Source organism: Lonchura striata, chromosome 7 (genome assembly GCF_050655825.1).
Source record: "Lonchura striata isolate lonStrDom1 chromosome 7, ASM5065582v1, whole genome shotgun sequence".
NCBI classification, from domain to species: domain Eukaryota; kingdom Metazoa; phylum Chordata; class Aves; order Passeriformes; family Estrildidae; genus Lonchura; species Lonchura striata.
The window spans coordinates 6,444,572-6,472,388 of record NC_140709.1 but is presented as its reverse complement, the minus strand read 5'-3'; the positions used below and the strand labels follow the sequence as shown (position 1 = coordinate 6,472,388).

General features: G+C 40.1%; 1 long non-coding RNA gene across 1 annotated transcript; it reads left to right on the top strand.

Moving 5' to 3' along the window:
* Positions 1-333: 333 nt before the first annotated feature.
* On the top strand, positions 334-21,327 carry LOC146766876 (uncharacterized). Its single transcript, XR_014956685.1, has 2 exons — positions 334-16,855; positions 20,607-21,327. It is a non-coding gene; the product is annotated as an uncharacterized LOC146766876 (long non-coding RNA).
* Positions 21,328-27,817: the final 6,490 nt, after the last annotated feature.

Below are 27,817 nucleotides of genomic sequence, written 5' to 3'. Positions count from 1 at the left end.
TTATAAGAATAGGACAGAAGGCAGGTGTGTGATCCACAACTACATCTCCATTGTTAAAAATAATCTCATTTATTTTGTCTTTGCTGGTTGCTTTAATTCTATTCACTTTTGTTCATATGAATTTAGTTTTCCTCTTTTCATTTTCTGTGTTCTAGCTAAGACAAAAAATGATAGTTGGCCTGAATATCTGGACTGCTTTATGCTGTGGTTTTGCCTGCCTAATTTGATTATCTTTATATCTACTTTTCTATTTCCCACCTCTGTATTTTCTTCCAAATAGTTTTTCTTTTTCCCTTTTTTTACCCCCTCCTTACAGTAGTGATTTCTGTACAGTGGACACACTGTACAGTGGACACACCAGGAATTACTTTCATCCCCCTGCAATTTACTTCTCAGTTGCCCAGTTGTGGTGACTTTCAGTCATTGGAGGCCTGGATCCTCTTGGTACCTCTGACCTGAGCTCAAGGTTCTGTAGTGGGCTCTGATTAGATGCCAGCAGGGCCTGGGAGGAGAAACTGCAAATCCCTCTGTTGTGAAATAGTCTGACCTTCCATTGCTGAAGTCAGTGATACCCAGGGAATCAGGACTGGGTCCAAAGTCTTGGAAGAAGCTTAAGATGTTTGAATTTTCATGTGTAGCAACATAAATGGCATTCTTGGCTCTCTGAAGTACAGCTCTCACAAGGCCAGTGCTGCTGTTTATTCTCTCTTGCCATACTATCTCAGTTATGAATTCATCATGTTTGAGACCCTAAAATACAGAGTCAAACAAAGCCACTTGCAATGATCCAGAGTCCCCATTACAGCCCCTCCTCAGGTATGGGTAGCTAGCCTTGCATATGTCACCCCAGCAATATTTACCCAGAGCCATGAAAACTGCTGGAATTGTGCTTTGCCCCTGCTAGACAAAGTACACTTTTTAATAGGCATGGGTTGAAAGCAAATTGACTTTTTAAAGGGAAACAGGCTGCTCCTCAAAAACCATTAGAGATTCTGTCATCTAGAATATCCCTGTCATGTTGACCTTATTTACAGATTTCCTGAAAAATACAGCATCATAACATTGATGTATAGACCCTCTAGCATCCAATTTCTTTAAAGGATGCCTCCATATGAAATAAAGATGCTGGTCGTGAATCCATGCATGCTGAGGCAATACTAATGAGAGGAAGCACTGTGGAATATATTGCACACAAAGGCTTTTTTTAAATGTAGTCATACACTTTGGAAATAAAGCAATTTGGCATCTTACCATGGCTACAAATGAGGAGTGTTATGGGAGGGGGAGTCAGGCAATAAAAGTGACAGTGGTGGGGTGTTATTGACAGCTCTTTTCGTAATTACAAACTGTGTATGCATCTATCCACATTACCCAAGCTCTGGTCTTCTTTAGAAGTAAAACACAACCGTAGGATGGTTACATTTCATTCAGTCTGTTGGAATAACTCTTTATCATTAGCAATTAAAATACCGCTTTTATTATTTTAATGCTTTATAGTGTTACAATCACGCTCACAAACAGAATTTAAATGCTCCAAGCACCATGCCAGACAAGGAGGTAGAATAGACAACAAATCAGGTGTTTTACAGTCCAAATTTACAGTGAAGAGGTCAGGATTCCTTAGGGATTCAGAGTGAATCTAAGGAAGATTCCGGAGAGCTGAAAACAAGGCAAGTGATAATGTGTTTCTTTGTCTAGAACTGCAAATGGCAGCTGCTCTGGGGAGCCTTTTGGAGAGAATAGACTTGAAACAAACAGGCTTGGGATTCCTGGGCCTCTTGCTGATAAGGGCTGGTAAATGAAGAAGCTGTAGTCCAAAAGATCGACCAAACAACTACTGATGCTTGGGCTAATGGGAAGGACGCTGGGGAAGGGAGTGTCCAGTTAAGGGTTTGCCGTCAGACTTGTGACTTCTCCAGTTGTTTTTAGTGTCTCCATCTTCTCTCTTATTTAAACAAACTTAGCAAGAAAGCCTGGAAGTGTTTATTCTGCTAATCTTTCCAGTAATTCCAGGGAATTCTTTACTTGTCTGGAATGCTTTAATACTATCCGTGATTTTTGGGTCACAATTCAGTGGCAATCACTATAAAATGATTGTATTTACGAAAGTGAATGTATGGTCATTTTTACCATTTATATATGTGATTTTTAAAATGACAGCAAAATACTAAAGATATTATCTAATTATCTTTCAGAATATTTTCAGTATTTTTTCTCTTTTAAATTGAAAGCTAAGTGCTTTTTTATTTGAATTGGTATCAGCCTGTGAAAGCTATGCTACATCTTGCAAAGAAAACAGTTTATCAGTGTGACATAAGTCCTCATAATTCAGTATTCTGGAGTACAAGAATCCCACATACAAATACATTCAGATGTACTGAAATGAAATGAAATGAAATGAAATGAAATGAAATAAAATAATAAAATAAAATAAAATAAAATAAAATAAAATAAAATAAAATAAAATAAAATAAAATAAAATAAAATAAAATAAAATAAAATAAAATAAAATAAAATAAATAAAATAAAATAGGGTTTCTGTAATACAAATTTGTCTTTTGCCTGGAGGCTAAAATTATCAAGAGCAATGATCTTTAGGCTGAAACAAGGATGTCTGATTAGCTTTCATACCTTGGCCAGCAGTGCATTTTGAGTCTGGTTTAGAAATTTATAGCAAGTGTTGCACACACTTTTAGCCTGCATATTTTGTGTGATCAATAGATCAGAATTGAATGATAGCTGTACCTTAGAGTCGGCAATTCAATTTAATAGACAACTTATTAAATTATGCAGAACCTCATAGGTCTTTAAAACAATGTTAAAGCTCAATTTCATGTTTGGCAAACGTTGCTCTGTCGATGCCCAGTGAACACTGAGGTCATACAACAGCAAATTCTGCTCTCGGGTGCTCATGTAATGAACAAATAACCCCATTAAAATCAGTGGGGTGACTGACTTTACCATGGTGGGTACTGGGGCACGATGGGATTTTATGGGAAGAGTCTCTTCCTGCTGCATCTGAACAGTGAGGAGCAGATGCAGATTACTGATATAAATGGAGTTTAGATTTTCCACTGTCAGGGGGAGCCTTTGCTGACAAACCTCAGCATAGCCACAGGTCAACTCACTTTGATTATACATACTGAGATATTGCGTTAGTTCAGAAGTAATCATTCTTCCAATAAATGATAAAATTATGTTCTATGCAACATTGCTTACTGGAAATTTGACCCCTGACTCTCATATGTCTCCTCAAATTGTGTACTACACTTGTGCAAATGCTCATACATCAGGGTGCTCTGTGCAGCACAAATACACTTTTTTGAGCAAAGAAAAACAAGTCCTTCTTGTTTTCTGTATTCTATTTTCTGTAAGCCTTGTGCTGACATGTAATGGTTGGTACACTTTCAGCAGGTAAAACTAACTCCCTTTCCAATAATGAAAATTTGCTTCTGCCCTTAATAATATGTGGTCTTTTCTATGCACATCAATAGTCAGCTCCTTAGGTGGTCGTGTTTTAACCTGAGTTAAAATGAGTGTTGTTTTTCTAGATAAGTAACTTTTGGATATGACTGCCAGCCATTCTCAACTCGTGCCACTAGAAAAGTTCCTACATTTGGAAGACTTGAAGATTTCCAGCTCTTTGTTTTCACCTGGAAGAATTTAAACAATTAGTGAATGGAAACTTCAAGGCTGTAACTGACCAGCGTCCTTTCTTTGAAAATAAATTAGTTTAACTTATGGCTTATGGCAATTACAGCACATCATATGAAATTATATTTATGGGACCTCATCCATCTTAATCAGTTGTGACAGAAGGCACTTTGTGGGGAGGATTGAGCAGTACTTCAGAACAACTCATTTCACCTTCAGTTATTTAGAGGGGAAAACTAAGGAAGTTCTGCACTTCTGGTTTCATTTTTGCCAAGGCTGAAAGCTAAATTATTTTTATTAGTGCTGCTATTAGAGCAGTTTTATAGATTTTTATTTTATGTCATCAAGGGCCTGCTACCATTTCAGGGAAGGTGCTACTGGTGCTGAGGGTGATCCCTGTGGTAGCTGTGCCCTGTCCTTCAGAGTCTGGCCATGGTGTCAGAATGGACAGGAGCTTAGGACAGGGTCCATCAACAGCCCCAGACAAGGTAAGGGATGAACCAGGTCCAGGATCCTTCCGGGGAGCCCAGTCAGGGGTAAAAGGAGACAGGGCCAGGGGTGGGACTGGGGACAAAGCCACAGGTGGGTTCAAAATCCAGCCGGGGCATGAGGCCCCAGCCAGGGCTTGGAGCTGATTGTGACACACCACGGCTGCAGAGGGGGTGGATGCAGCCAGCAGGCTGCCAAGGTCCATCCCAGAGACAAGCCTGGAGACAAACATGCCTACAGAACAGCTCAGGCAAGGACTGAAAGCCTGGAATTAAATGGAGCCCTGGGGCCAGCCTCAGGGGCAAGGGAGTGGGTCCCAGGTAAGGCAGAACAGGGCCATTAAGACCTATTAGTGCTGGCAAATCCCAGCACTTTAGAAAAGAGAATCCTTTCACTGAAGATCTTTGTCTACCAGTGGAAAATGCATAGAGTTAAAGGAATTGTGCAACTCAGTTTCTCAATGTGTCTTAGTACCCGGTTATTTCTGTCTTTGCAGAGGCAAAATAATAATCTAACTAATATTTTAAATGTCTTTCGTAGAAGGAACCACAATGTAACAGGAGTTAAGAGAATAACTGGGAAGCCTGTTTTAAAATGTTGTACCTTTAATATGTGATCACTACTAAAGCTCTGACAATAGATGACAGAATTTGAACCTATTTTACAGTAACTTTGACTGTTTAGTTTTAGCTTTGTTATTTGGCAATTAGATGCATTAACCCAGTGTGTTTGTCTAAAAGGCAGTGGAGAGGAAGAAGCAGGAAGAAAGAAATTATTTCTGAGAGGTGCCTTATCTCGATCCCACACTTGAGAGCTGTTGAGGGACAATGGTTGAACCATTGGTTTTGAGAATTTGTCTTAATCTCCTGCTGAGTTTACAGTACTGGTTTTATCTAGGAAGGGCAAACCCTGAGAATACAGAGGAATAACCCCCTTGTGACTGGGTGGTTAAATGAAGCTCTCCCTCAGTAGAGAGGTCACTGGGTTTTTGGGGGAGACAGGTTGGAGTGTGCAGTGTTTGAAAGAGCAAAGTCTGCCCATCCCAGTGGCTGACAGAGTGAGCCTTTCACAAAGATAAACCAGAAATGTCTCCAGCTCTTCAGTCTCATTTTGAAATGACTTATTTGATCCTGCAGTCAAATAAAGAATGTTTTCTACTTTGGGGAGCTGTTTTGTCAATACCTGATGCCTGTCTGTATGTCCCAAGTGGAACTAAACAGGCTGATTCCTGTTAAACTGAAAGTGTCTGAATAACCAATTCAAAGTATTAGTTGTGTATTTATTTTTGTTTAGAAAACCAGGGCTGGGTAAAGACTATGAACAATGAACTTTAGCAGTAATGGGGAAATTACTAGTGTCTTGTGCCTCAAAGATCTACTTCTAAGTATATCCCTCCATATCAACTTACTTATTTTTTGGTTGTTGTACTCCAAATTTAATATATAATGCATCTTCCAACATGTACTTTCTGTTTTTTATATCGCAGACATATGAAGTGAGAAGAAACCCAAGGACATTTTTAACACAGAATACTGAACAGTTTTACCACTTGTGGGACCCCTTTAATTTATGGACTACCATGACAAATTTTGCAAAGCTGTGAAATTGAATTAAACAAAAGCAGCTGTTAACTTGGTAATTATTGACCGTATAATTTCCATACCCCAATGGTGGTACTACACTGCAATTAACTGATCAACAGTGATACTGAGTGATGCTTACATTAATAAGCAAATAAGCTCTTACCAAATGCAATGAGTTAAACTGCACTGGAAATGCTGAAGGTACCAACCCATGCCTGGCTACATGCTCAATTTTCTCTATAAATGCACAAAGATAACATTCTATGTCACTTATCAGAAGTGCAGTGTGAGCCTGGATGCTGAGAGCCCATACAATATATGTCATAGATCAGTTCAAAAGAGAATCAGACTGTTTGTCTTCCCTGTAAATTCAGCTTTGTAACTCACTAGGAAAAGAAGTCCTTGTTTTAAAAGTTATTCACTGAGAAACAAAAACCCAGTGAGTTTATTTGTCATAAAAGAGTGAAGTACAGGAGTCAAGGGCCTCTTGTCTGTTTTTGGAGAGAATCCTCCTCTGCTTGGCTCTAGAACATGGGAAGCACTGATACTCCTGCTCTCCTATCAAGGGAAGATGGATGAGGGTGGCAAAAGGTATTACAGCTTTGTATTTGTGCAGATAGTGAACAGTAGAGGTTACAAGTGGATTTTCTCATTCAGTGTCCTGCTGGTTGTTGGATTCAGCCTTCACCCATTTATTACCGTTTCCATCAGTTCTTCCTGTGGAAATGTGCTGGGTATAGTGATGAAACCTCAGCTGACTTTTCCCAAAACTTCCCATTAATTAAAACTCGGGAAAAGATTCCTCCTGGAAGGAAGGACAAAGATGGTAATGCACCAGCCAAATGAATTGTGACATGAGATGTTATACTCAAAGTTTTCCTATTAAACTTTAATTGGAGCCTTTTAAAGAAATCTGTTGCTTTGTAGAATGGGGAGGCCAATGAAATATTTCTCCTGGCTAAAAACTGACTGGATATTTGGAATGAAGACAATGGTAGCTTAGAAGGAGAAATTCCATGGCTTTCAAACTATACATCAACGAGTTACTTGCAGTTTCTTCTTCTTGTTTGCTCAACTGGTATTTTCAAATGTCTCTCTTTGTTGATTTTTGGCATATGAGTAGGGGCATGACAATAGAAAGTGGAAAGGCACATTCCCAACTTTTTGGGTACATTATTCCATGAATCTATTTTGTCATTGCACATGACCAATTGACCTTTGAAACTGTGTCAGAAATAACTCCGCATCTTGATGGATGACACTGACCTTAATAACAATAACAAAAAGCAAGTAAAAAATGGGGTCCCTTTTCTTTGTAATCACCATGGACTGCTGGCTGTCAGACTCAGACTTTCCTTATTGTTCTTCTCATTTACAAGCCAGACAGCATTACAATGATTTTTACTTACTGGCTACTGCAAGAGCGAATGTGGGGCTGGGTAGTGCAAGTGTAGCAGCCAGAATTCCATAGTAGGACAGAAAGGGAAAGAAGTGGGAACTGACTTCAAATATATGGCAGACATTTTCAGGCAAGAGTGTCACAGTCTGTTGGGGCACAATGAGACTTGCTGGTGTTTTTCCAGCTTATTTCTCCTGTAAAGAAAAGGCTTTCAAACACTGCAGTGATAAACACGGTGTTTGCACCTAGCAGCATGCACAGATGAAGACATTTCTGGCTCCTGATAACACACAATATATGTGTTATTGTGTGTGTATTGCATTAAGAAACAGACGTGGATTAGATTCTTGTGGACAGATTATGGAATGTTTCCTTTGTATTCATGGCTGAAACGGGCTAACAGGATTTACTTGATTCAGAGATCAGATCAGCCTTGTTTAAAGGAACAGGCAAACCAAGGATGGGAACAGCAACTTTCTATATCAGTACAAGCAGAGAAAAATAAAGAAATAGAATGGCTGCAACTTCTATAATACTTTTATCCTGCTGTGGATAGATACAACCTACTGATTATTCTTAAAGAACTCCAATCTTTTACACAGCCATTCAGTTGAAAATGTCATAATTTTAAAATGTTGATAAAAAAGAGGTAGGAAATAATACAATATCTGGAGTTAATGGGAAAATGCTATATTGATGATATGCCTTTTGTGCCTCTAAGTTTAGGAAGCAGAGAGTACTTGTAGTACACAATTTACTGAACTTGTCTAAAGAAGTGAATCCAGTATGGTGAGCCTTTACCCTCATGCTTTAAAAAAGGCCTTTGTGAATCTATTCTGATTGGGTACTTTTCCAGATTTCATGCCCATTAAAGCATCAATTACCTCTGACATTTCTATCAGTCTCCTATTAAGTTTGCACTTACTAAATTTCCAGAAATCCTGAGCAAATTAATCGAGGCATTAATCAGACTGCAGAGGGAATAACTTTTAAAAGGAGGAAAAAGAAGACTGGCATAATTTATGGTAATAGATTTTGAAATAAATTGCTTCCTCGAGTTAATAACTTGTTCTCTTGTGACTACATACTTGATATTACACTGGAAGCAGTTCTTTTTAGACTAGATCAATTAGTTATTGTTTGCGTAGCACTTTGAAGGTGTAAAGTACCACGTAAATGCAGGCTTGTTGTTATTATTGCTGCCTCAGTCAATGGCCTACCAAGATAATATTCCTTTTTGCAAAACATATTTGACAGCTGTCCAGTTGCCTTTATCCACCCCATCAAAGTGGTTGTCTTTTCTTTCTCTTCCATATTTTCAGAGAATCCTCAGTTGTGCTGATGGCTTTTCAATTGGAAAGCTTCTTTCTTATAACACTCAATATCCACCTCATTGTGCTGGAAAGACCCAGGAGGGAAACAGGCCAAAGTTATTATTACCTATTATTACCTATTATTGCCTCAATTAAGGGGTTTAAAATGCCCCAGACCTGAAATCAATAAGATCAGAAACTGAATAAATTAGTTACTAGTTACTCAGTTTATTTTTCTCTTCTGATTCCTGACTGAATCTCTTACCACAGGGATAGGGTGAATTTCAAAGCCATTAGAGTTTTGAAATGATAAGGATTAACTGAACTGAAATAAGTGCTAATTTCAAAGGGGCTTGTTTTGGGGCTGCACAGCAGGGGACATTCTGCATTGTATGCTGAAGTCAAGTTAGATATGGAGACACACAATGGGTAAGTCGTTAAGCTTCAGTTGAATTTAGGGGCTTGAAATACTCAAAGCTGGTGGGATTCTGGCTGTTTGTAAGGAAGCTCTCAGGTACTAATCCAGGCATTCCTAACAAAGAGGTAGAGTTGCTGAAATGCAATGCTTGTTTTTCTCTCATACTTTTTTATCTAACCTTATAAATATTTGAGCCTATGGCTGAGCTTCTATGTGGCACAGGACTCTGCACATCATATCCTAATTGTTCTTTCAGAACAAAATGACAGCTAAGCAAAAAAAATGGGAAAGTGAGAATAGGGACATTGAAGACATAGACATCTAAGAAATTGTGATTAATACCACTCCCCGGTTTTATAACGCTTTTGTCTAGTGGCACTGGCCTGGAACAAACAATAACAAACCAACCATAATGTAACATCCCCCGAGAGCCATTTGGATCATGCAGGAGCTGGAGAGCCGACAGCACGAGCTCGTGAAAATTGCTCTAATTACTTGTTAAGATACACTCAGAAATCTGGCAGAGGAAGCTGTGCTGAGCACCACAAATGGTGCAGCAGTGCCACCACCTGAAAGAAAGGGAGACTAAGGGGGAGGAGAAGGCAGTGAGGACAATTAACTGAAAGCACGATAAAGGGGTTTCTCATTCTGAAATCTAATGGAAATCCTACTGCAGCCATTCCCAAGGAGGCTGGTCTTGGACGTCACACCCAGAGATCAGTTTGTTTTCACCTCTAGCACTAAATCCAGGATGTACTGGGTATGGTACATGTGTGAAACCTGAGCAGTAGAGAAACAAAACTGGGACAGGAAAGGGTTTTCTCCTTGCATGTGGTGTACGAGGGTGCCACGAAGGATCTCTTGTTCCCTGAGCTCCTCCTGGAGACTGATGCTCCTTCTGCATGCCTCCTGCTTTGCTTTCCCACTTTTCCTTTTAATCTTTGCAAAGGATTCCAGAGGTATTAGAAGGTAAAAGTAGAAGTAAGAACAAACCACAGCCTTTACACTCTCTTTACATCCATCTCATATTTGATGAGTGGGTGACAAGATAGTAAGAAATGTGATCACCAAGGAAATATATTTACTAAGGGATAGAGCTGACCAACCTTGCCTTCAGGCTCTTCTCTAGTCAGATGGAGCACCTTCACAGCCTGACATGCACCAGGGCCAAATAATTGGAAAAAAAAGAAGAATTGGACTCTTTCTGATGGCAACTTGTCTTTCTGATACATGCCAGGGACTGCTAAGATTTTATGTTAAATTAAGTGTCCAAAGTTTGATTGTTTCTATAAGAAAACCCAATACTTACTGAAGAATCTCAGATGTTACAATTAGGACAAGACAGAGCATCACAGAAAGAGGTAAAACCTCTCTATATAATTTGTTAATTTAAAGCTTTAAACGATTTATGATTGTCATTCTTGGCTGATTTTGCAAAATGTCATCTGTGGACGATTTTGTATTATTGTCATTCTTGGCTGATTTGAAAGGTCCACATATTGTGACTTCTGAAGAAAAAGTAAGACTGAAATGTGCTGTTTTTTTAAAAAAGCTTTCAAAATTAAGATCTTTAACCAGGAGTCAATGTAAATATTTTCTATGGTTGAAATAGTTTTGCATTCAGGTTCAGTTGCCACTTCTAGTTCTCTTCAACACTGGTGAAGAGATGGCATTCTATGAGTTAGAATCATTAACTCTGCAATCAAGTTTCTGTTGCCATTAGGAATATTGCATTCAATTTAATATCAGTTATGTGGATTTGAGTTTTTGGTAATGTTTCATTTGTTGTTCCATTCAGGCAAGATTCCCCAAGCACTAACAGGTTATCAAAAACAACTTTCTGATAATTAACCAGTCACAGTCTTTGCTGTCTTAGTTATGTCAGGTTTCCACTGTCAATTTTAAACATGGATTTCTAATAAATACTATTCCTAAAAAGTAAAGAAAAGAAAGAGTTTCTCAGTTGGGAAATAACTTGCTGAAGTGTTTGTATCAATTTATTGGGAGAGTGAATGATGAAAAACCAAACAGGTGCACAACAGAGAGCTCAAATCTTCTGTGAGCCTGTAAAAACAAACTCTCCCTCCCTCTTTTCTGCTGAGGTGAGTGTAAGAGGGAGCCTTCCTGTTTGTTTTTTCCCAAACAAGGAGGAAGCACTGAGCTTTATTTTCCTATATCTTGTTTAGCCACATTGATTAGAGTCTACATTCAGGTTCCTTAATGGACAGCGTGTTATATAGGTTGTTTGAGGTTAAGTAACAATGGGGAGCATGGCTAGCACAGTTTCCCATGTCTCTAAATATAAACACAATAAGAATCCTGTTAAGACAATGAAGCAATATAGAAACAGACTTGCTGCTCGAGCGTGTAGGTTCTTTTTCTTGTTTTCTGGCCATTATGTAAACTGACATTCTGTTTTTCCCATTTGAGAGTAGACCTCTGCCTTATCATCATCACTGCAGATGTGCCCAGAGAGTGTTTACCAATAAGGAAAAGAGACATTGCCGTTGTCTGGGTTGTTATTTCCTACAACAAAGAATAAGGGGAGTTGGGATGAAGGAGGAGGACGGAAGGCAGTCGGTGCTGAAACGCTGCAGGCGACAATGTAAGCAGAGCCCCTGGTGCGTGGTTAGAGCAGAGCTGCGCTGAGCTGCCACCTTCCCTCGGCAGTGTGGCTGTAGGGAGAAGTGCTGACTGCTGCCCTGCTGCTGGGTTTGCACCCAGACCCACAGGCACAGCGTCCCAAAATCTTTTCATGAAAGCTCTGTGAGCTTTTCTCCCCCTCTCAGTGATAGACCAGATCAAACCCTTCCATGCAAGTTTGTGACACTCAGCTCAGCTGGGTCTCAAACCACACAAACCATCTTTGGGTTAGCTTGGTTTTATTCTAATGTAGGCCACTTACACCAAAATTAGCTGAGTTATTAATTAATATAAGCTTAATGCAAAAGATTATGCCATCACTAAGGCCAACAAATATTTTCCAGAGATGGAGGTGAGGTTAGTTCCACTAGGAAACTGAATTCTCTGCAAAAATAGGCAATACTTGCTTAGGAGCAAAATCAAATTAAAGTATAAACAGAGACAGAATATAGCAATTTGTAGACTGGAAGAATGTTTGTGCAGTAATAAGAATATTTTAACTGTTAAATATTCATGAATATAACAGAATTTAATAAAGACGAGAAAGTTACAAAATTCAGCTGAGCTCTGGATCAGAGCTTTCCTCCTTGCTCAGATACAAGATCACCTTCTACCTAAAGTGACTGTGACTGCTAAAAAGCAATTTCTGAGAGTCATGGAAAATTCAGGCTTGGGATTTTATATTGCTTCTTTGTAGGAAAAAAAGCAAGTTAAATGTCTTTGAAAGTGTAAGTGAACTCCACCAGCCACAAAAACCTTCCTTCTAACCACACAGCTGTCACTGCACTTGTGGCTCTGTAGTTTCTGCAAAATACAAATTAGATTTTCCCTAATTAATTGTTAGGACAAGGCTTTAAAAAATACTCGATTAAGATCTTGGGGCATAAACAGTTAAGGAGTGTAAAGATCTGAGAAGTGTTTTTGCCTGTGGTACAGCCTTATGCTGTTTGTTTCTCAGTGACACAAAAGGGTTTTTAAATTTTTGCTATGGGAATAATAAGCACAGAGTTCAGGTCTCACTTTAGTGGCTAAGAGAAATAAAAACCAGAGGTAAAAGTGAAAACCTGACCCTGTTAACAAGTGAATGTAGAGTGTCAGGACTTGAAGTCTGACTTCTCTAAGCTATAAGTGTTTAAACCCCAGCAATGTTTATATTGGAGTGGAAATGCCTCAGATTCTGTGTTCAGTAAAACCAGCTTCATTGTCTCTGCCGTAGCTGATGAAGACACGCTCAGCTGCAGAGCAGCACAGGTATAACCAAGAACAGAATTTGTGATTTTTGGGTTGTTTGTCCAGATTCAGCCTCCAAGACAAAGTGTCACCATCTGTGAGCGGAGGTCTTGGCAGCTTTATTCCAGGTGGCCACAGAACTTGTATTAATATAGCTTCACTCTCTGCATTGATCCCTTTGTGACAGTTTGGAGATGGCATAGAAATGGAAAGCAAGGGCACAAGGTTACTTCTCCCGCTCTGGAGTCACACACATAATATGTTTTGACCTCCTGGGATTTGGTGGAGTGGTTCATTAATGCAGTGGAACTTATTCAAGACTCTAAGCTTTTTCTGCCAGGTATTTATCTCTATAATTACACGCCTTTTTTTTTTTTTTTTTTTTCCCCTTCCCCCCCTCCCCAGAAGTACTTGTTTCTAGAAAGCTATAGGGCTAATGAGCCTGGAAATTTAAAGGGAGCCTTTATGTGATTGTTATGGCACATTTTATATGCATTGCAACATCATATTCCTATAGAGAAGAAAATCTATATTTCTCCATCATACTTTAAAGACTAATTCCCTGGAGTAATCTCCATTCTTTACTAGTTTATTCTAAATAAAATTGATTTTTTCCTGGGAGATTAAAACCTGCCTTGAAGATTGTGAACGGTTTTGTTGTATAGGACTTTATTAATAGACTCCCTGCAGCCTAATTCTGTTTATACAACTTGAAAACAATAAAAAGAGTTGACAGTTTTGTCAGTTGCGCTTGCTTTAAAAAAAAAAAAAAAGGTTAAAAAAGGAAACACAGAGCCCTCCTTGCCCTGATGTAGCAAGCGCCAGCGCTGTAAACAAACTTCAACGGGGCGTTTAGGAAGATGTGAGTCATTAGCCAGGGCAGAGCGGGCTGCTGGGTTTGTCTGAGGGATGCAATGCTCCCCAGGCCGGGAGGAGCCGCGGCTCGCCGGCGGGCAGGACACGCGGCTTCACCGCCAGCAGCAGCGGGGCACAGGCACACGGACAGCGCCCGGGCAGGGCTTCCTGCAGTGACACCGAAACCCTGCCTTGGTCTGGCCGTGGGCAGGAAGGAGAGAAGCAAAGCAGCGAGCGAGCACCGCCGTAACCATCGCCTTTTGCAGCGGCGGGACTTGCCCCGCGGAGGTGGAAGCTGCGCGGCCGCTTCCCAAACGCAGCGTTCAATAGGAGTGCGAATGTGCAATTCTAGGCGATTGTATTCGAAGGAAGAGAAAGGAGCTGATACGGCGGGTGTTGATGCGGAGACATTGAATTCTAAACGGGGTTATCTTCACGGAACTGAGAATCGCTTTGCAGGTGATCCGAGAAACTTCTCAAGGTTTTACACTCGGACCCTTTCTAATCTGCTTTACTTTGGGAGCTGAATGAACCGTGGCCCTCCACCCTGGCCGGACTTTCTACTACTATAAAAGCAGGGGGAAAGCCTTTTGTTCAAGATAATTTGACAAAAGTCAAATTTTCAGCTTGCCTAAATTCCCAGAAGCTTAGTTTTGGTATGGGTAAGGCTACCACAGCCGAGTTCCGTCCCCCGAATTCTGTCACCAAACCACTGATCTTAAAATTCTAATATTACGTTATTTAACAACTTGCATTCATTTACAATACACAGTTTTACTCAAGACACATTCTCTATTTCTGCTTCATGGCGAATGGCCTCAAATATTGGAATTTGTACTTAAATCTCTCGGCAAACTCTTACTTTAGAAGGGATAAAGATCATGCAAACGTTTCTCTACATGAAACACGATCAAAATATCTTTCTCAGGTTCTTCCTAAGAACTTTCACCCAGTTCTTCAGATGACAGATATGCTCAGTAGTAAGCACGTATGTATTCCTACTGATTTGAGTTCAAAATGGTCTTAAATTTCATCATATAATGCCCCGAAACCAGTGCTGATCTTTTAATTGTGGTAAACCAGAAGTGACTTCAGAGATATCAAAGCATGATATGCATTTAAGTAGCCTAAATCACCACAAATAATGGTCTTGTGACACAAGCACCTTGGAGGGTTCAACCCGAAATTTACATCAAAGTTTATAAAGTTTGTATCGAAATTCTGCTGTGGTCCTGCCCTCAAGCATTTTTTAAATGGGGAGATTTTGCTCTTTTGAATAAAATTGTAGGAATACAACTTATAATGTGCCTTCCATTCATTTGCAAAAGGGTTAAATTTCACTTTCTTTATAAAAACTCGGGAGATCCATCTCTAGAAAGGTAAAAGTGCATTTAGAACACAGAAGATGTTACAAATGGGTGTATTGGGAGTGAGTAACTTAAAATTAAGTCTTTGTCACAGAAATGAGGAAAAGAAATAAAACCTCACAATCTCGGTTTGGCTGACCGGCAGGCTGAGGGTGTGAAGCAGGTCAAGGAATCCCAAGCATAGGTAGAGGCTGAGAAGAAGGAAACTTGAGAAAGGAAATGAGCTAAATATCAGTGTTTCTGAACAACCTGGAGGTTCTTGTGTTGGAAAAAGTGAACTCTCTTATCTTCCCTAAGTCAGAATTTTAAAGTTTTGAACTTTAGTCATATTTTGTGCTTTCCGCTTGATATGAGAATTATCATCAAAGTGGTTATCTAAAGTTTTCTGTCCACATAAAAAAAATCCCAGCAACTTAAAAGGAATACTAAATACAACTGAAAGCAGTATAAATCTACTCAATGCTGAGTAAAAAAATTTGCCCTTTTATCTCTGAGTAGATCATTGATTCTGACACAACCACATCATAGAGTGGGGGGAAGAGGAGCTCCAGAAGAATAGTTAGGAGAGAGGTTTAAAAAAAAGAAAACTATTTTTACCTCCAGGAATTATATTTAATTTTGCATGGTCTTTCAAAGTATATTTACGTAAAACGGGATTTCTATTGAACTAATTATAATCCAAGAAACATGCTGTTATAAATTCCTGGGATACATGTTCTTAAGATTTTTTTTCCCACCCTCTGAAAATGCATTAAACTAATAATGAATGTGCTCTCCAGGCCCATAAATAGAAATACTTACCTTCCAATCTGTTTTTGGGAGAACTTGCTCAGTTTCATGGAGTAATTTGATCCAGGTGCTATGTACAGTGACCTGGATCTCCTTCCAGTGACACTGGAGCTCATTGCAGGCAGCAGGATTAATTTGTGTGAGGAAGAGGATAAAGCTGATGCTGCAGCCTTCTGCTGTAGGTGAAAACAAGAAGAGATGATCAGTTAGATTTGTTTTCATGATAGGTTCAGCCACATCTAGACTGATTGTTGTAATTCAGGATGTACACACTAATGCAGAATAAAAATATATTCCAGTTTCTAGTTATGGCCTACAGTTGGTAGAGTCTGATGAAATACTGAATTGTTTTTGAGTGATACTCTTGCTGCTATGATACTCCCACTCCTATTAGGCTATTAAAACTGAACCCGTTTGCTGGTTTTGTAAGAAAGATAATATTTTGTACAACTAGAAATATCAGGAATTAATCCAATAGTGGTGAATGTTTTCTGTAGAGTTGGAGATACCACAGAAGAACAAAGTCACACTGAAAAATAAAAACCACAAAAAGGAAAAAAAGCCACCAAAAATTTTTGTTTGGTGTTTTTTAAGAAAACAAATAGATTCTCCTTTTATTGGATTAAATTAAATGTACCATCAATGGAGTTAGACTAAGGTAAAAAAGGTTGTAAAAGGAGAAAATCTAATCAGATATTTTAAAGCAAGAATAACATTTACATGCAAAAAACTGTAAAACCCTTAGTGATATTGTGCAACTTATTTGTGATGTGTTTTTCTGAAATATAATCCATGTTGTTTGAACCTGGCCTTTTTCTTGGAAAATGATTTTCAGCACTAAACAACAGAGGTGGAAAGCAGTGTTAACGTTAGTCAGCTGTGAATCTCATTAATTTAAATAATACTGCCCTCAAAATTCACCCAACAGCAACAGCTCAGTTCAACAATTTCCTTTTTCAGTCCAGCTCATTTCTATCAGCCTTTTACCCAGTTTCCTCATCACCTTATAGTGCCCACAGAGTTGTGCTGCTCATTTTCTTTGTAGCACTGTTCAAAGGCTGTTCCTGGAGTCCACACCCTGCTCACAGAATCTAAAAGAAATTGGACTGAATGTGGTAAGAGAGGTTAATTATGACTGCTACCAAACCCCTTGTGTGTTTGTGAGATTGGTGATATGGTGATATGGGATTGGGGAGATCTTTGGGAAATCCCAAACTCCTCCAATTTGTGTCCTGCAGCAGTCTGCAGGAGAAAATCACCTGTGTGTATATATATATATATATATAATTACATATTACATTTATACACATGTCTTGATTCTTAAGATTATTAGGAAGGACCTTATTCAGCTTCTGAGAAAGTGCTTTAAATGAAAGTATATTTGATATATATGTGCTTTTTAAGTTTTTGTGAAAGGTCATTTTTTTTATCTTATGAAATATGCTTTGAGAATATACATCTATTGAGACAACCAAATGAAAACAAATACTTGCTATGTCCTATTCATAGTAAAAGGTGGGTAAAGAATAATTCAAGTTACTGGTAAATGAATTTCATCTTTACTTGACCTTTGTAAAGCAATAGAATAATAATCACAGGTCTCGCTCCATGGTTATTCCATTGTTTTTAGTGCTGCTCACACACACAGGTATGGTGCTTACAGATGCATTATCATTTCCAAAGAACTGCTTCAGGCAAACCGTTAATGGAGTGCTGCCATCTCTTGGTTATGCAAATTATATGTTGCAAGATATTAGGCACTTTCTGAGATGGAAATGCCCTCCCTGAATAGCTTTGTTATGTGAAGGGTGATGCTCAGCTCTAATATTCAACACATTTACAGACATTTTCCATTTAATGTATCCAGCAAGGTTACTAGAAATTTTTGAGAAGTTTTGAGTTTGTCCTTCCTATTAAAGATGGGGAGGTTGGCTGCTGTTGTGTAAGTTTATCTTTAAGCTGCCAAAAGCATTGTAATGCTGTTCAAATACCTAAGCATGTGGACTCCTGTTATGTAGCTGGTGATGTCGAGGAGAGACCGTGTATATGTAGCACTAATGCTTATGGTTATGTGTGCTTCTGTAATTAATAGGTAGTAATGACAAGTTGTCCTTAGTGAGAGTCAATTATCCATGACCCTACAATAAAAAACAAAGTAGAAAAGAACAGGCAGGTGATGGGACCAGACCCCTTGGAAGTGTGGGCATAGGATGGTACCAGAGGCCACAGGGTTATCAGATGAAAGAAACTTAACAGCCACCCAAAATATTAAAGTACCTTTTCTATAATGCTGCAAATAATCTGGATTTAATCAGAACGTCAGGCACATTTGTCCCTGTGGAGCTAGGGGAACTTGAATCAACCCACTCATGGTATTCCACATGCAGCTGCTCACCCAGGGGCACACATTGCCTATTCCAAGTCCTTATAAAGCCACCACACTTTTCCTCAGAGTCCATTTGCCATGGCAGTTTCCTTGGGAGAGCAGGATGACAGATAAACACATGACACTGCGCTGATTAAATGGCACACACTGAGCTTTAGCAGCCCGAATCCGAAGGAGGGAAGCTGTGCATCCCCTTTGTATGCCAGCTCCTACATTGTATTATGCATTCTCCTCCTGGTTATTATCTTCTATAATGCAACTTTAAATTGGTTATTTATCCATGCATAAACATGTAGAAAATTCCACTTACTGGCAGCACTATTTATTCAGTTGGTGATAGGCATCTTTAAATACTCAGGTACTTCCTGGTCTGTACAGGCTCATAACATGCCACAGATATGTTGGGTAGATTTTGGTTAGTCCTTTGATCATTTACAGATATTCTCGTTAATTTTCTGCCTGCTAAGCAGTCACTCCACTGTTTCAGTTGGATTCAGGCATAATAATTAGGGCACAGGCTTTCAGCAATAGCCTAAAAATGTTCCTGTCTCAGCTCCACCTACAACAACTTTCCTGGTGTCACATCCAAGGCTTTCAGTGTTGACCTCTTTTAGAACAGTTCTAGTTTTGAAAAGGTGTGAAATGTCAATTTGATTTAAGTGGTGGTGAGTAAATAGGCTGCCTTTACACTAATACTTACAAGTTAGAGACATGACTGTCACTCTGTTTTAAAAGAAATGGTTGAAAATATACCTCTAACACTCTGTTCAGGGAATATGGTGTCTCTAATTAGCAGAATAAGGAAATGACACATCTGCTGTATCCTAGGGATGTGATGCATGCATGGGCCTGAATAGGAAAGAAAGGAAAATACCTTCTTAATTAAGCTTTAGTTTACTTTTCCTAGTTCATCTTTCTTTGCTCAGTTGTTTATAGTAGGTGACAGCAACAGTGGGAGATGAAATAATTAAATGAGATTTTTAATCCTTGTTCTCTGTGTGAAAAGTGGCTGCAGTCTATGAAATACCCTGATGGTTTGCATACTCTACTGCTCTTTAAATATTCTCAAGTCTCCCATGTTCCTTCTTCAGCAGAAGAACAAGATAAATAATTTTGCTAATTGGTTGATTCAGTTTCTCGTAACATCATCTTTACCAAATTCCTTGTTAAGTGAGTGGGAAAGAGATAAAGACTGCAAAACTTTCAATTTTCTTGCTTTGTCTGGGTGAAGATCAAATATTCATGGAGAAAATGAAACACTTTCATAAGACTTAAAATTCAGAGTAAGTGGTTTTGAAACTACTGCCTAAGGACACGCTTGGAAAAAATGGTCTCTGTGTTCTTACCTGCTGTAATGTGTATGTGAGAGGTGTAGTGGAGCTACACTGAAAATCCTTTTCCCTCCTCTCCTACTTCATCAGCAGTGCAGCAGTTTAAAGAATATGAAGGAATAAAGAATGGGAAGGCCTTCCAAATTCACACTTGTTATTAGAAAGGTCAGGAAACCATTTCTCCATTGCTGGTCTTGTTTATGTTTGCATGGCCAGCACGGACACCACATTTCAGCAGTGGTGTGAGAAAAACAAGGTGCTATGTCCATCCCCTACCAGGACTAGGAAATGCCTACATTTCAGCTTTCCTTCCAAAGTGAGAGTCTCCTGCTGCGTTGCCAGCAGCTATGGACAATGTCACACTTCGCTGTATATATCAGAATATTGGATGGGGTTTTTTTAGAACACTGTTTAGGTCAGAGAAGCACTTTGGAGGTAGAATAGCTATGTCTGCATTATGTGAGAATTCTGAGACACCTACAATACTAGGACAGAAATGAGATTCCCTTCTGTGAGTAAAAATAGATCAGCTGGTGTAGCTGAACTAGAAGGGCTGCTGGAAATAAGGGAAAAAATGTTTCATGCCCTTATTTGATATCCACTGATATTCATGTGTTGCATGTCAATTCTGATGGATATTTTCCATGGCCTGGAGGACAATACAACCACCTGCCATGCTGATTACATGACCTCTCTGGGGATTGCTTCTGCTTGCTTACAGCCCTCCAAGTGAGCTGTAGGTTTCATTCCCACTCTACTCTCTTCATTGCAATTAATGCATTTGTGAATAACACAGTTATTTCTTCTCATACTTTCCACTTTTGTATGAGAAAAGTTTTTTTGCTTCGTGGACCCACATAGGGACACCCCATGCAGTTTGGGAGATGTCTTATTTTAAAAATACATTGACTTTTTAAATCAGGGGTGGTAATGAGTTATTTTTGTCTTCACGTCTTCAAAAATGAAAAGAACAGCTTTGTTTTTGATTCTTCCTCTTGTCTTTGTCAGTCACAGGTGATCAGAGGGTGCCCCATGTGAGCAGTTAACTGCTCTAAGGTTTGGAGGGCAGAAGTAGCTCCCTGGAGGTGCCAGCAGCCATGTGCACGTTCAGAGTGCTGGTGATGACCAAGAAAATGTTTCCTTCCCCAGGACCCGGAGCTTGGAGGCTGACAGAGAGAGAGTGAATGAGCCAACTCACCTTGCAGAAGGCAGCTATCAGCAGCAGAGATGGCAGTTTGCTGGGAAATGGCCATTTCATTTTCTGTGTTTGTGCTAGTAAAGGACCCTGTCAGCACACATTCACACACACAACTCTAAGTGCAACTGTCTTTGATCGATTACACTGCAAGGAGGCTGCTTGTAATTCTTTCTTTGTTCCAGTTTATATACTAGACTGTCTCTTGGTCACCTTATTGTTCTGATCCTTGGGTGAATATATAATACATAATCACATATTTTTAGAAATTATTTTATTTCCAGACTCCTATGTTAAAGCTAATTAATATTTATACTTTATTCAAATAAGGGATGATTTTCTCCTTCTACATATTTGACCTTGTACAAGATAACAATTCTTTCTCTGCTATAAAACTGGGATGTTTTCAATCACCCATTTCTTCACTGATCTAGATGCTGGCAGCAAGTTTTACAAGCTTTTGTTTTATTTCCCACTTCTATTAGATGTTTCTACACAAATGTATCTCAAACAATTGGCTATGAACTATCTATATTATTCTGATCCTTATGTCTGTGAAGTTATATCAACAATATTTACTGCACTGAAAAGCTTTGAGAGCATCCAGCAGAACACCAGCTTGCCTTGTAATAACTTTGAAACAGATATAGGTTACATTTTTTTATAACTTAAAAAGGTGAATATTGATTTGAAAAATTCATGTATAGCCTTTTTTGGTTTTAGCATACTCAATGAAAGAAATGAAGCATGTGAATGGATCAGTTTTAAGAAAATGTGCAAATAATGGGAATAATACTGACCAGTCACATTTTTCTGGCAGGTAGAAATACCTAAACCTCAACATCATTTGACTATGTGTTTTTGTGTTGCAGACAGATTGTTATGTTACAAGTTGTAAGAATTTCATGGCATAATCAACTTACCAAGCTATCCTAGAGAAATAAACTCTAGCATAAAATTCAAGTACTGTAGACACAGGTACATTTCTGTCATAGTTGAGCAGCACTGTCAGATTCCAAAGTGAATTGGCAGTCACTCTGGTTTTACACTGCTTTTAAGGGCATAGTTTTATTTGAATAGAATAGTTTATATAAGAATAGTTTAATATAAGAATAGTTTTATTTGCCAGGGTGTGTGTGTATGCTGTGTTTCTACTGTCACTGTTCTTTCCAAGCTTGCTCTTGTGCTTCATCGGGAAATTGAAGCTAGAAAGTGCTTCCAGCTACATTATTCTGTGGCAGTGAAACTGTGTAAATGGTCCAATTTTTATGCAGGTGAGTAAAGATTTCATATCATTATTCATCTGTCCTCTTGATTCTTTGGTTATGGCTCACATGGCCTAAAACTTGAGATGACAGCATTGTTGGTGGGCATTTGGAAAGGAAGGCTGCTACCTCCTACCCTTTTCAGCAAGTTACAGAAGTTGTCTAACTTCCAGTAGAATATTAGTATAATTTGCACAAGACAGAAGAAAACAAAAACCTGAGCTAAAGAGCAAAACAGAACAGAAAGTCAATGAAGCTTATTAATAGCACTATTAAAAAATCATAGAAATCTAAGTGCATACACATTGTCTCTGTTCCTGAACTAGTGAAAGCATCTTTTATAACAAAATTTACTTCCAAACATAGCCTAGAACTTTGCCCAGGAGAAAACAGTGTTTAGAGTTCTTAAAGCAGACAAACAATTTCTGACAGACTGACTGAAATGCAGAGCAATCTTTTGATGAACAGAGAAACCTGCCTTGGTATGATACTGATGTGTTTTTCTTAAGTAACTTGCACCATGGGGTGTAGAATGCACACCAAAATACACTCCAAACATGCACCATTATAGTAATTTTATTTTTTATAAAATACATACGAAAAGACCCAGACCATGAAGTTCTACATGAGGGCTGCAGTATCCTCTTTTTAAAAAAAGGACACTTACACTTGTTATACTGTTTGTGCATGAATAACAGTTCAGGCAGAATGAGTACACAAGTCCTAATGCAACTTGACACCCACTTGAAATTTTAAAGCTCCTTCTCTATGATGCAAAAATTAATGAGGATTTAATCAGAAACATCTGACAATATGGGGCACAACTGTAAAGCTACAAATGAGAGGTATTCACTAACATGTTACTGAGAAGAAAATCTGATGGATACATTTTTTTCTTTATTTATGACCAATTAATCAGGTAACTCTGTGCCCCTGAAGGCAGAAGTGTTCTGAAGAGCAATGAAAATGTCCTCACAGGAGCACGCAGTTAACAAGAAATTGTAAGTGCTTTACATTTAAATATAATTTAACTAAAAACCAAGTCCATTTGTTTAGTCAGAGACAATAGCAGAGTGACTCATTTTGGGGGGGCTTATGGGGTGTGGGGTGGGTTATGGATGGTCTTTGGGGGGTTTTGGGATCTGAGGGGGTCAGGGTGGTCTTTTTGGGGGTGTCAGGTTATGTGGGGGGTCCCTGCCCCACTCACACAAGGGGGGGACACAGAGGACCACCCCAAAATGGGGAGGGGGTGCAAGGGGCTTTTCCCCCAAATCCAGGGCGCAGCAGAAATTGCAAAATGACATAAAAATAACCCCCAAAAAAGAGGCAGGAGGGGGCAATGATATAAATATAACTTTGTTTTGTGGGGAAGGGCTGCTGGTAGGCCTTTCAGTGGTGAGTGACTAGCACCTAGTCAGGAGGAATTTCTGTCTTTGCCAACACTAATGATATTACTTTGATTATTTCAAATTATTAGGAAGTTAAATCATGGTTTATTATTAAAAAAGAAAAAGAAAACTGAAACATTGTTAGGAAAAATAATTAATTCGGCTGCAGGTAATTTGCTGCCTGTGGGTCTTGAAAGGGTGTAGGTTGAGGACACTGTCTCACCAGAGGGGCTGTGTTCTCTGTGAGGCAGAGCTCCAGGATTTTATTTCTGCAACACTAACAATGTAACTCACCTTTCCTGAGGTGAATAGACTGCACAGGGCTTTTAGATATAATTACTGCACAAAGTGGGAACTGCAAATAAAGATATAATCCCTGTTGATAAAGTGATTCATAACACTGTAAGCGAGTAGGCAAACCTAATGAGGCTGTTTCATAATGATCACTTTCTGTATTTGCTGTTGCTTTATGGGTCACTGTTTGGGAGACAAAAGCAGCTGTGACCACCATGTGATCCAGAACTTCCTAAGCCATGCTCAGCTCTGCTCTGTGACCCTCTGCTGGTCCATGACGTGTCACTGTCAGGCACCTGGAGCACCAAAATAACACTGGATACTGTTAAAGCTGACTCCCAAAAACAGGCATTGCAGAGGGTCATCCAGCTCATGACTGCATGCCACAACATCAATCCACAACTTCCCTTTTGGTTCAAACATGATCACCCAGAAACGCTGCTGGTTTGTGCTCCTTGTTCAGGATGTGACAGCAGAGGCTGACAAAATCAATATATACAGTTTAAAAAGGAAAATATGGGATTGCAGTGCTCATTTGGAAACATGGGAAAACTGAGGGTGTGCCCATGATCTTCCATGCTCTAGGATGGAAATATGTCCCTGTCACACCACACATCCCACTCACAATAAGCACAATATAATGCAGATGTGGATTAAATAAGATGTTTGACAACTATTTTATTTTTTATAAACTGCTTCATTAACTTTATCCATTTCAGCAGGAAAGTTAAATAGGAGGGTAAGTTAAAGGGAAAAAAACATCCAAACAGTCCCTATTCTTACTATGATTTTTAAGAGGATTTTCTTTTACATATTTTTAATCTGTTGTAATATATTATGAGGTATTACTCTTTCTATGGATCACTGGTGGATAATCTTGTACTGCTGCTGATTTACATCACTGCAAGCCATGCTTGTGTTTGTATGACAATGACGGAAGTCATTCAACTCACTTTCAGCTAGTGGAATTAAGAAAATTCATGCATATCCCTACTGTTCAGACCTGAAGAACTATTAATTGCCTTAAGATTAAGCTTAGGAACAGAGCAGAACACTTAATCTTCTAACAGGTCTAAATCTTATTTACCATTCAGCTACAAGCTTTTTATTAAAAAAAAAAATCTTCCACAAGAAAAGGTTTTAACTGTAGAGATTTAACCCTTAACCAGATTCCTGGTTAGATTAAATCTGATCTAATAAGCTAATTGTTAAACATCTCATGATGTGTGTCAAATCTCTGTGTCAGTTGCTTATGGTAGTGCTTTTACCATGTGTACCCAGGTTTGTGGCTCTGTATAAGAGTGACCTGTACATGAATCTCCTTGATGTGAGTGCCATATTCCCATTCCCATTGTTTTTGTGAGATGCCTTTTAACCCTAACAGCAAGACACCCTTTAAAATAACTGTGCAGGGCACCCTTTCTCCCGTACTTAGCATAAACATAATATAATTGAATAAACTGCTCCCTCATACCATTAATGTCCATTGCAAACTGACTGATCCTTCATGCTTTGGATATCAGGGATATTTTCCCTTTTTAATGCTGATCTTAGGAAGACCTGGGCTAGCATTTGATAGTTTTCTGTGACAAAATATAAGATAGCCAAGGTGGAGCTATCAGTGATGTTTTGGGATCATAGGAGTTGAAACAACCTCCAGTGTATTCAGTGTATTCTTATAAAACATCTCTGCCCCAAGATCTGTAGGGTACATGTGACATTAGGTCCTCTCCTGCAGAACAGCAGCTTTTTTGCAGAGTTTGCTTAATAGTCATGTAACACTTTGCATCTCCTCTGGCCACTGTCCTCTTAAAGTTAGAGGTGTTCTTCCATGTAATTGTGCTGGAAAATAACTGTAAAATTCTGAGTTTGAAGGAAAATAAGAACTTTACCAAACACAGAAAACAAGAGAAGTTGGCCCCATGCCTATTGACAGATCACTGACTTCCAGAGCTGGCTTTGGCTACCTCTGTACCCTGTCAGCAGGCAGAGCTGTGACACTGCTGCTTTCCCCACCGCTGCCAGTGTTTGAATTCACACAGAAATTCTCAGCGTTGCTGGAAGGGAGCGATCCTTCGTTCCAGGTGACTCCACTCCCATGCCCGTGATCCGAGCAGGTTGAGCGTGGGCAGGAACAAACCTGCTGCATCCCACTGGCCCCAGCTGCAGCCTTTCTGCACTGGAGTTGATTGTGCTCGTAGAATATACAATTACAAATTACTAAATGTCCCCTGTTTTTGAGAGGCATTCAAAATCAAATGGGAGCAAGTGAGACCACTGCACTCTGAAAGCAGCACTTCCTTTTCCTCTCTGAACACTGATGATAGCAATTGACTTGAGGGTGATAGTAACCATCTCTGAAAATAAACGAGAAGCATTTTCCATTCATCTTGCTGTAATAACTAAAGGAAGCCGTTTTTTCAGAGTAGAAACCAAATGCAATTATTGCTTCCTTCCTAACACTGCCCCAGCAGCCTAGAATTGGTCCCTGAAGAATCACAGGCAGGTTGAAAGCATCGGCTGAACACACCATGCCCACAGGCGGCTCACTCACGGGGACACGGAGCATCAGGAAGGTGCTGTCCCCATGGACACAGCTCCCAGGGACACGGAGCACCAGCCGCTGGCAGGAACGACACGTGTTTGAGACAGCTCGCTGCCGTTTAGATTTTGATTTCAAAACTGCTGATAAAGAGATGACAAAGAACGCGTTCTCTGGTGGGAGTGACCTCCAGAGTGGGAGGTCCCAGCCCGAGCGCGGGGATCTGTTATTATCCTGCGTCTGTGGAGCTCAGGCACGGGGCTTTGGGAGCCTGTGGAGCTCACAGGCAGCTGTCCCGAGCCTTTGGGGACCCCTGAGCTGCCGGTGCCCCCGAGCTTTGCCTGGGAGCAGCGGGGGAGCGGGGCCGGGAGCGGGCGCGGCGCGCCGGCCGCCGCCGGAGGGCAGCCTGGCGTATCCAACCCAAACTGCGCGCTGCAAACGTCGGCCCAGCCCCCGGCGGGGAGCGGCTCCACGGAGCGCGCTGCCGCGGAAATGCTCGTTCCAAACCTCGAAGTCCGCCCGTGGTTTTGGAGACAAACGCAAAAACACGTTTTGCGTGGGACATTAACAGGTGCCCACACAGCCAGCGAGGGCTCGCAGGTATCAGTGCAGGGCAAATGTGAATCTTTACTCCCATTTTGCTCAGAGGAGCAGGGAATTGCGGGTGAGAGGATGGCTAATGTCTTTACAAACAATGTGATGGGTGAAGGTATGGGTGCTATGTCTTTGAAATGGGTCTTAGTGTCCCTGCTGACTTGGGGCCGCAGGTTCCTTACGGAGCCCGGACAGCTCGGCTCCGGACAGAGACGTGGGGCTGCACAAGCCCGAGCTTCTGAACTTTGGGGTGAAGCAGGAGTTTCAAGGGGGGAATATTGCAATGCTCTTCAGGAAGGCCCTGCCTTCCTCCTACCTCGGCCAACTGGGAAAGGAAGGGGGCAACAGGCGGCCAGTGATAAAAGGGGATAAAAAGGAGGCTGAGCCCTCCGAAAGCCCGAAAGAGAAAAGCCCTCGGGCGTGTGCGCCAATGGACTCTCTCCCTTTATTCGAATAAAGCTGAAGGACTCCTCTGCCTCCTTTTTGGACATAAAACTCTGTCGTTTGTGGATTTTCCTGACATGGGCAGGGCTCTGTCACTGTGCTGTCTGCAGGAACAGACACGGCTGCGTCCCCGCGGTGCGCTCAGGCGAGGACAGGAGCGCTGCCACTCAAAGGCTGCGACAGAAAATCAGGGGTAATGCTAAAGCTGAAAGGAAAAGAGTGAAAGAAAAATTCACCACTCCCCAGTGTTTGGCATTACACATTTGGCTGTAGTGGCAGATATATTAACCCTAAATTACATGGAAATGTCAAAGCAAGTACCCTATGAAAGCATCTAAAAGCGTGTTTATTCCCTAACACTCTATTGCCTTTGAGCTGTTATCCTATGTCTGTGTAGCTATAATTTATAGATGTAAGAGAGAATTTCACAAAATAGGCAGAGGCAGGTAAAAAAAAAAAACAAACACACTTCAGAGGAACAAACATCTATTTTAAGTAAAAATTATTACCTTGTAGCAGGGAAAGCTCTTATTTAGATTTTGGTGTTAGAAGCATTTCTTGGTGTGACCACCACCAGAGTAAAAAAAATAAGGCAGTTTTTTGAGTTTCAGGCTTTGCAATCAGCCAGTGGTGTCATC